This window comes from Macaca mulatta, chromosome 6 (assembly GCF_049350105.2).
Source record: "Macaca mulatta isolate MMU2019108-1 chromosome 6, T2T-MMU8v2.0, whole genome shotgun sequence".
Taxonomy (NCBI): domain Eukaryota; kingdom Metazoa; phylum Chordata; class Mammalia; order Primates; family Cercopithecidae; genus Macaca; species Macaca mulatta.
Window position 1 is genome coordinate 93,795,518 of NC_133411.1, and position 11,020 is coordinate 93,806,537.

At 37.5% G+C, this 11,020-nt stretch overlaps 1 non-coding gene across 1 annotated transcript; it reads right to left on the reverse strand.

Annotated features, from left to right (window-relative positions):
- Positions 1–1,795: 1,795 nt before the first annotated feature.
- LOC114679075 (U6 spliceosomal RNA) lies at positions 1,796–1,902 on the reverse strand. The gene has a single exon (XR_003730763.2). It is a non-coding gene; the product is annotated as a U6 spliceosomal RNA (small nuclear RNA).
- Between the last annotated feature and the right edge of the window lie 9,118 nt (positions 1,903–11,020).

Here is an 11,020-nt window from a genome sequence, read left to right on the forward strand (position 1 = left end):
GGAGAATGATGGTGTCCTTATTGTTAAGAATCTTCGTCTTTTCTATTAGATTGAAGAAAACCATACTTTTATTCTTTGTTACCTAAGACAAGAAAAATGGAGGATGCTTAGTCATGTGTTGGCCTTATCCAGACAACATGACCATGGTGAAATTTAATATCTATTTGAAAAAAAAAAATGACTAATAACATTCTCACTGGATAAATAAAAGGTGAAGAAAAAATGTATTCTCTCACAGTTGGATTGAAATGTACTTTCGTTGTAGAGTAATAAAAATTATCAACCTCTTTAGTTATTCTTCTGTTGTTTTAAAGTCTAGAATTCAAATGATAAAGGTAATTGAAAGGATACTTTTTTTTTGGTTTATCTATTGACAGGGGTCAGTAAAATGTGAATTTGGCTCACAGACCAAATTCCGTCAATGTCTATTTTTGTATGGTCCACAAGCCAAGAATGGCCTTTATATTTTTAAGTGGTTGAAAAAAATCAAAAGAAGAGTAATATTTCATGACTCATGAAAATTGTACAAAATTCAAATTTTGATGTCTATAAATGTATTAAGTTATCCAGAGAAACAGAACCAATAGGCCAATAGGAGGGGTGTGTGTGTGTGTGTGTGTGTGTGTGTACATATACATATGTATGTATAATACATAATATTTTGGATATTGGAATTGGCTCACACAATTGTGGATGCTGAGAAGTTCCATGATCTGCTGACTGCAAGCTGGAGACCCAGGAGAGCTGATTGTGTAAGTTCCAGTCCAAGTACAGGAGAAGATCAATGCACCATCACAAAAAAAGTCAGGTACCAAGAGAAAATTCTTCCTTATACTGTCTTTTGCTTCATTTAGACTTCCAATACATTGGATAAGGCCCACCAACATTGGGAAGATCAAACTGCTTCACTCGCCCTACTGATTCAAATGTTAATTTCATCTATAAACCCTTCACAGACACACCCAGAATAATGTTCAACCAAATATCTGGGCACCCCATTGTCCTAGTCAACAAAATCTATCCCTTCTCAGCTTGGCATTCATATACATCTCCTTAAATCATATTTAATTTCCAAATAAACACAATACAAGGTCATAACTCCACTTTACATAATATAACTATCTCACATAAAACTGAATATGCATTACCCATTCCCCAGAAAAGGAGATAAAGTTCTTGATGTTTACTCTTCTCCTTGACATCCTGTAACTTAAAAAATACTATGATGTAAGTTGAACAATACTTAAATATTATGTTAATAAATCAATACATTATATGTTACATAATAAAGGAATAAGAGAGGGAGAAAAAGATGTTTACTATACACACATGAACATTTCATAACAAAGTAAGGGGGAATACTCCTAACAGTCCTCATTTATGTAACTGGTTACATGGTTGTAGTTGATATTTATAACTACCTTCTTTCACTAACTATCCTGTGTTTTGTTTGTTTGTTTGTTTGCCTTTCTTTAGCTGGTTCTTTACCTGGTCAAGTGACCCAAGCTTTCGTTCCTAAAGGATCTGGGGCATTAGGAGTTTTGCCTGGATTAGGTTGTTGTAATTTTACACTGACTTTAATTACTGGACATGTAGTACAGAGGGGCATCCTGCAGGTTCTACTGCATTTCAGACATACTCAACCTTACTTCCATCGTGCAATAGCAGTTCAGTTTCCCCTTGCTAGTTCTGATCAGTCACCGCAGACAGCACAGCAACTCTCTTCTTTGCCTGTTGATTCAGAGGCATGAGGAATTCAAAGTGGCTGGGCAGCAGTTTTTATTAATTAATTTATTTTTCAATGGAACACTTCATGAATTTGCATGTCATCCTTGCACAGGGGCCATGCTAATCTTCTCCGTACCATCCCAATTTCAGTATATGTGCTGCTGAAGTGAGCACAGTTCATTGTTGTATCTCCTACTGGAAGCATTTCTCCCTCAGGAACTAGGACTTTTAGGCCAGTAGAGCATAAGGTCATGGGAACAGGAAGCAAAACATTTTATTAGTCAGTCACGAGGAGTAATAGTGAATAAATTCATTCCCGCTTCTGCCCCTTATTCCTGGACCCATGAGTCTTTGCTATGGAAGAAACAGCTCTGTCTATATATTAGATGTTGATTCAGAGAATGTGCAGCCTTTTGGAGAATCTTGCCTCAGCACTGCAAAATATTACCACCTAGCTGGTGCTGTAACTAAGTTCTCCAAAGGCCATTCCACTGTTCTATCAAACAAATTACTTCAGGATGGTGGGCAACATGATAAGGCCTACACATTCCATGAGCATGGACCCATTACCATACTTCTTTTGCTGTGAAGTGAGTTCCTTAATCAGAAGCAATGCTGTGTGGAATCTCTGGAATCCTGTGCCCGTGGAAAAGGAATTCTGTAAGTCCAGGATCACAGTTTTGGCAGAAGCATTGCATGCAAATCCATACTTAAGATGGTCTTGCTTACAGAGAAGAGGCATCAAAGAGCTCTTCAAGGATGCCAGGGTCCCCCTCACACATTTATTTCTCTCAGTACTGGTAAAAGTTTGTTTTATGAATCCTTCCAGTGTGGGTGGATAGGTCTTACGTGACAATCTCCCTAAGTGTTTGAATTTCTTCCTCTACATTATACCAAGGCAAGTCTGACATTTTCAGTTCACTTACTGTGAGCCACCTTTTAGAACATGTTTCAGACAACCAACTGAACAAATTCATAGTGCCCTTTCCAACTTTCTGAGCTGTAACACGAAATGCAGGCTATGCTCAGTGAGCCCATATCAATCAATTCAGCCTGATCTAACTTTATCTTCCTTCATTTCACACTGTTAGTGTTCATTCCCACACATGTTTCCTGGACTTCTGTCTGTACAAATTAGAAAACTCAAGCAGTTCCATTGAAGTGTAGTGAGCCCTCTCATGAATCATATACTTTTTACCTCACCTTTAGGGGCCTGCTGGGACTTGAGTCTACCTATAGGTCTAGAAACAAAGAGAGGTGGGTCTTAGGACAGTCAGCATTGTCTTGCATGGCAACTGTCTCGTGGGAGGCCATTAAACTTTCCTCAGGCAATGCACGGTTAATCTCAGACTGGATTAAAAAGGCTGATGCCACTGGTAGTAGGGAGGCCACTGACACTGGGGCATGGGGAGGCTGTTTCCACTGGGGATGGGGAGGCCATACCTCCTGGGAATGGAGGGGCCTCTTCCATTGGTAAAGAGACATGAGAATTTAGGGGCACAATATCCTCAGCTTTGTCAAAGTCTTCCCACACATCCTCATCCTAAATCTTATTCTTTCCCAATCAATGCCCACACTTTAACAGTAGACATTCAACAAGGCTGGGAATTTATAATCAATTAAATTGTAATTTAGTCTCGGGATGGTATTCTGCATTCAATTTTCAACCTAGCCCTTTAGCTATAGGAGATAAGGGTCTCCTTTAGGACACAGATAGAAACTCAGGTCATTTATGTGGTGCTTGAGCTGTGAATTTGAATCCCTGAGCTCATTCTTTTCCTTCACCACTTTGTCCAGCAACAGTGGAACAACCAGTCAATCTTATTGTATTGATTAGTTTTCCAAAAAAGCTTGGAAGTACTGTATACACAGCCACCCAGCTTGTTGCTTCTTGGAAGTGGTTGATTAGGAGTGTTTCGTGCAGGTATTTTGTGTATCTCTGCTACCAGTTCATGCCATGGACTATCAGTGTTCCTATGTATATATTTATTATAAGGAATTGGCTCACCTAATTACTAAGGCTGAGAAGTCTCATGATTTGGATCTGCATTCTACAAGGTGGAGACCCAGGAGAGTTAGTGGTATAATGCCAGTGCGAGGCTAAAGACCAGGAGAACCAATGGTAGAGGTTTCAGCTGAAATGCAGGAGAAGAAAACAGTCTGACAGACAGTGAATTCTCCCTTACTTCACCTTTTGTGGTATTCAGGCCTCCAATGGATTGATGGAGGCCCACTCATATTGTGGAGGGCAACCTGCTTCACTTAGTCTACTGATTCAAATGTTAATCTCACCTATAAATGTCCTTACTGACACACCCAGAACAACTTCCAACCGGATACCTGGCACCATGTGTTCCAGTCAAGTGAACATATAAAATTAACCATCACTTTAGTGAGTTTTATTGAAACAAAGCCACACTTGTTCATTTCCATATTGTCATCTTTGGCTGTTTTCAAGCTATAACAGCAGAGCTGAGGAGTTGAAACAAAGACCATTTGGCCTGCAAAACCCAAAATATTTACTATCTGACCCTTTACTATAAAAAACTTGGCTCACCAATGTTCTAAGAGAGTGCTTTTAACATTTTAATATATGTACAAATCAACTGGGGATCTTGTTAAATTGTTGAATCAGATTCAGTAGGTCATAGCCAAAATTCTCCATTACTATCATGCTTCTGGGTGAGGCCAGTACTGCTAGACTGAAAACTGTATATTCTATTTCTCAGTTTTTGCTCTTTTCATAGTCCCTAACTATAATGCCTTAAACTGCTGCCTATGCAGATTCTCTTTAGGTTCATCAAACTTAAATCCTGTTACTTCTATTTATTCTCCAAACTATTTCATCTTATTGTGAACTCCTCTTCCTCATTGTATTTACTTTGTTTCAAATTTTTAGGTTTTGAATGTATTCTGTGTTCCCTAGCTGTTGCACTTTTTTTTTTTTTTTGAGACCAAATCTCACTCTTGTCCCCCAGGCTGAAGTGTGATGGCACAATCTTGGCTCACTGCAACCTCCGCCTCCGGGGTTCAGCGATTCTCCTGCCTCAGTCTCCCAAGTAGCTAGGATTGCAGGCTCCTGCCATCACAACTGGCTGATTTTTGTATTTTTATTAGATACAGGGTTTCACCATGTTTGCCAGGCTGGTCTCGAACTCCTGACCTCAGGTGATCCACCTGCCTCGGCCTCCCACAGTGCTGGGATTACAGGCACTAGCCACCACGCCAGGCCTGACTTTTTAATGTGTGACTATCTTAACTCCTTCAAAAGATTTAAAGTTTAGATATTCTGTTTTGAGACATCTATTACCTGTTATGCTTGCATAGTGCCTAACATGTAGAAGGTATTCTCAAGATAGTTATTAAATTAATTACTGTTCCACACCTAGAGAGGATATAGTTAAATCAACAGTACATCATCTCAGTACGTGAAGTGATATTCTTAGTCATTGATACAGTTTTAGAATTAATTTATTTTTTCTCTTTAATAATTTTGATAAATTTCAGTGATAAGAATTATTCTTCTTCCTGAACAAAAGACAGTATTGAAGTAAAATACAAGTCTTTGGATTAATACATTAAATCAGGCTACAGAATTGAAATTTAAACTTGTCTCAAGCCTTGAGATGAAAAGTACACCTTAATTACGAACTGAAAAACTGCTTATTGTGCAAATTGCCTGGAGGCTGGAGAATTAGAAATGCAATGTTAATTTCACTAGTTTAATAATTTCATTTTCAGAATTTTCTTGAAGAGGTATTGATAAATTGCAATAGCCAATCATGTATGAAAGTTTACAGACTATGAAAATGTTTTATTTTGCCATTAAGAATCACACATTTCAGCTTTTGAAGAGAATTAGGTGAGTAATTAAATAAGATGAGAAACCTATACTGTCATAAAAATTAGCAAATTTACTTTGCTCTTCTTCTAATCAATTTAAAATTTCTACCTGAACTATTTTAGTATATTCCAAGAATAAAGGTAGTATGAATATGAAGCTGCTTTCAAGGAATCTTATAGATAGATATAAAAAGCAGTTATAAATGTTTGGCATTTTATGAACTTTTGAGTTCCTTTTTTTTTTTTTTTGAGATGGAGCCTCACTCTGTTGCCCGGGCTGGAGGGCAATGGCGCAATCTGGGCTCACTGCAACCTCCGCCTCCCAGGTTCAAGCAATTCTCCTGCCGCAGTCTCTTGAGTAGCTGGGATTACAGGCACCCACCACCAAGCCTGGCTAATTTTCGTCTTTTTTTTTTTTTTTTTTTAAGTAGAGATGGGGTTTCACAGTGTTGGCCAGGTTGGTCTTAACCTCCTGATCTCAGGTGATCAATCCATCCGCCTTGGCCTCCCAAAAGTTCTGGGATCACAGGCACGAGCCACCGCGCCTGGCCAACTTTTGAGTTCTTAAAGCAATATTCTTTATATACTTTACCTCAAAATAAATATAATAATTTCACTACTTAATAAATTTTGAACTTAATAAATGCAGTAAGTACCTTTCTAAAAATAAATGTTGTACCCAAGGAAACATTATAAAGGAATTTCACATGTAAGTACTATATCAGGTTTGAATAAAGTATTGGAATTCTAAATATTTTCAGGTATGAATGCACATTTTTCTGCTAATCAGCACATTACTTTTGTTTTTTAAGATTGATTTCTAAACTAATATTGTCATGTTAACAGCAACCAGGATCAGAGGGAAAGAAAGCAATGAGCCAACTTGGCACATCATAGTTTATCCACATGGTGGAGCCATGTGGCTAGATCCTGGAGACACCAATTTTATTATCCTCATCGTGTTGTAATAACTCATGATAAATCCAACCAACCAAATTTCTTCTTCCTGTGTGCGGTTTTCTCTGGTTCTCTTAGTTTAGTTCCTTATTATCTCGCACTGTAGCAGAGTGCAGTATTTTTCTATTCCAGTCTGTCTTTCATAGCAGTGATTTGCTAATCTTGGCTGCACATTGGTAACTCCCGGGCAATTTTTACAAACCCTCATGCTGAGGACCCTACCTCAAGCTAATTGACCAGCAATCTGCAGAGTGGAGTCTGGACATTGGCACATGTTTGAAGTCTCCATGTGTGATTCTGTCCTGAAAGCAAGGTTGCAAACCAGTGCATACTACCACTGTAGACACCTTTTTCAATTATAGATCTAATCACACCACTCTTCCAGTTAAAATTGTTAATTGGCTCCTCATCAACTTTAGGATAAAATCAACCTCATTAACAAGGCAAACAATTCCGTTCAACATCTGACGTTTGCTTTTCTAGCATCACTGCCATCTTCCACCCCACAGCACATGCAGAGTTCCAGCCTAAAGAATTGCTTGCAGGCTTCTAAACTTACCAGGCATTTTCACAATTCCAGAATTGCCTCATAACTTTAACAACTAATACACTAGGCACTAATTAATATTTATTGAATGACTAGATGAATACCATAAAATGACTTCCTCTTATTTAGGACACAGATGTTTATTTTTGTCAAACAACTCTCAAGTGTTTGCTTGCCTTTCGGTGGCTTGGAGTACAGAACGTGGCACCAGGTCAACCAACAGATGTTAACTATATTCTAAAGAAGACACTCTTTTCTGCAAACTTATTGAGTTCAAAGGTAACATCAGAAACGTCCTTAGAAACAGCTGCTTTTACATTGTACTTCTTTTCAATCTAAAATTCTCAACTCTAACATTTCTGTTTCAGTCAACAGAAAATGGACTGCCTGCATGTGGATGATGGTGCAGATACTCTTTTTAAATTAGTGGATCCTCGTATTCACTAGCTAGTCATTCAGAATCTTTGACTTTGTAATAGTTCTCATCCTAAAACTGCCAAGACCCTAACTGAACTGGATTTTCAAGAATGAATATTATGGAAGAGTAAGTGATGTGCCTTTAGCCAGGGCCGCCTTCTCCATTAGGCACAGTAGGTGCAGTGCCTAGGAACCACAGTGCTTTTAGGGGCCCACGATTATGTTTTAATGTCCTTTAAGTTAGAAGGAAAAAAAAAGACCCTTTGCATCAAAGAAAATGTTTTAACATAAAATAGTAATATAGTCATCTTTATGCCAATACAGTGATAAAATGCAATTTGTAATTCTGTTGTATTTTGGCCATGAAGGCAAAAGCAGCTAGGTCCCAGGAAAGTCATGTGGCCCTCATTTCAGAAAAATTAGGGAGGAGCCCTTCAGCCCTAAAATGTCTCCTCAGATGTGCCTGCCAGATGATGTAATGATGATAGCAGGTAGTAAATTATCTTGGTCTTTATTTTCAGACCATCACTATCTTGTCTCAGTACGGTTTCCCACCCCCTCCCCAGGAGAAGTAGAGTTAGTTGCTTGTACTCACATATCAAACAACTTTAGAATGTTCCTGTAATCATACCTTCAACCTGATTTTTCAGTGTGGCATGTACCTTTCTTATATCCAAGTGAGTCACTTAGCATGTCAAAGCTACTCCTTTTGAACAGACATATCTTTTTTTAAATCTTTTTGTTTTTATTATACTTTAAGTTCTGGGATACATGTGCAGAACGTGCAGGTTTTTTACATAGGTATACATGTGCCATGGTGGTTTGCTGCACCCATCCACCTGTCATCTACATTAGGTATTTCTCGTAATGCTATACCTCCCCTAGGTCCCTAGCCCCCAGTAGGCCCCGGTGTGTGACGTTCCCCTCCCTGTGTCCATGTGTTCTCATTGTTCAACTCCCACTTATGAGTGAGAACATTCAGTGTTTGGTTTTCTGTTCTTGTGTTAGTTTGCTGAGAATGATGATTTCCAGCTTCATCCATGTCCCTGCAAAGGACATGAACTCATCCTTTTTATGGCTGCATAGTATTCCATGGTATATATGTGCCACATTTTCTTTATCCAGTCTACTATTGATGGGCATTTGGGTTGGTTCCAAGTCTTTGCTATTGTGAACAGTGCTGCAATAAAACATACGTGTCCATGTGTTTTTATAGTAGAATGATTTATAATCCTTTGGGTATATACCCACCTGGGTTAAATGGTATTTCTGGTTCTAGATCCTTGAGGAATCACCACACTGTCTTCCACAATGATTGAACTAATTTACACTGCCACCAACAGTGTAAAAGGATTCCTATTTCTCCACATCCTCTCCAGCATCTGTTGTTTCCAGATTTTTTAATGATCACCATTCTAACTGGTGTGAGATGGCATCTCATTGTGGTTTTGATTTGCATTTATCTAATGACCAGTGATGATGAGCTTTTTTTCTTATGTTTGCTGGCTGCATAAATGTCTTCTTTTGAGAAGTGTCTGTTCATATCCTTTGCCTACTTTTTGATGGGATTTTTTTCTTTCTTTCTTTTTTTTTTTTTTTTGTAAATTTGTTTAAGTTCCTTGTAGATTCTGGATATTAGCCCTTTGTCAGATGGATATATGGCAAAAATTTTCTCCCATTCTGTAGGTTGCCTGTTCACTCTGCTGATAGTTTATTTTGCTTTGCAGAAGCTCTTCAGTTTAATTAAATCCCACTTGTCAATATTGGCTTTTGTTGCCACTGCTTTTGGTGTTTTAGTCATGAAGTCTTTGCCCATGCCTATGTCCTGAATGGTATTGCCCAGGTTTTCTTTTAGGGTTTATGGTTTTAGGTCTTAGGTTTAAGTCTTTAATCCATCTTGAGTTAATTTTTGTATAAGGTGTAAAGAAGGAGTCTAGTTTCAGTTTTCCGCATATGGCTAGCCAGTTTTCCTAGCACCATTTATTAAATAGGGAATCCTTTCCCCATTGCTTGTTTTTGTCAGGTTTGTCAAAGATCAGATTGTTGTAGATGTGTGGTGTTATTTCTGAGCCTCTGTTCTGTTTCATTGGTCTATATATCGAACAGATATACCTTGATGTTCCCTTAATGGAAAGATGCCAATAGTAGAAATGGGTATAGTAATAAAGATCATACTGACCTATCATTTATACTCAGAGTTTCTTAGAATCAGTATTATCAAATGCCCTCTAGTGAAAGAAATTGTCAAAGTTTTCAAGTTTATAAAAATAAATGTTTTTGAAAATGTTACTCATTGCAAAGTGCTCACATGAACTGAGCACTTTTGATGTCAAAATTCATGATTAGAACATGGATGACATTTATGTACAATGCTTGCATGTGGATGATGGTGCAGATATTCAAAAACAAGTGGTTTTGCTTTCTAATGTAAATTCAAACATGCTGTTGAATTAATTAACTAGTATTTCTATGACATTGAATAGGTTTAATATAATTCTTTATTAAAGATAAATAGTAAGCCCTACTGCCTGTATTGGTCATATCAGGGAATCCCTTTTCAGTGATAGTAATATTTTAAGGTTGATGATCCTTGATAACTACAATGTGTTTAGAATACATTTCTTGGCCACACAGAGCATCTTTTTTTAAAAAAACAAAACTTCAGTGTCATGTTCATAAATAGTAGGAATCTCTTAGCTGTGTAGATTATGGCTCCCTGGATGGCATTCAAATTATGGACTTGAATAAGAACTCTTCTTTCTATCAAAAAATAAGTGAATGATATTGACGTGGTTCGTTCATAATTTTAAAGTAAAGATAAATTCATAATTGTTTAAATTATTATTTTGGATATTACTTTGCTTGGTTTTCCCAGCATCCTTCCCTTCTTCTGGGATTAATAGACTACCTTTAGTAAAGATTGCTAATCATAGTACATTGTGCCCACAGTGATTAGTCCAAGGAGGGGGCACCAGACATATGTCATGCCAGTCAGACTCTTTCTTATAAATTTAAGCTTGAGTTAGAGGAATGAACCCTTCTATTTCAGATGGCAAAGATGTGAGGATATTAATCCAGCATTCACTAGTGGTAGTGATTCAGCCTTGGATTGAGAGTTTTAGGTAGACAGAGGAATAAAACACAAGAGAGAACCAAAGAAAAGAAGACAAGAAACAGTGTTGAAAAGGTTTTTAATGTCTGTAGTTCTAATTCCTGAGGTCCTCAAGAACCCTAATTTTTGTTATTCTTGGTCTTGGTCATTTATGTACAATCTATGAGCTGATCCAGTGTCCTTTAAAAATATCTGCAAATACACCCGCCTTCCTTTTAAGACCCTCCTTATCTTAAGCTTACATTTATCCATTCCTTTAAGTAGAATGCTTTAATATATTAACTAAGGATGAAACTTCAAACATGTTGTTAATTGGTAGAAAAATTTGAGGATAATGGAATTATAGGATTAAATGAGATAATATATATCAAACATTCACCCTTGATCTTAGTCAAAAGATCAAGAAGTGATTTTTT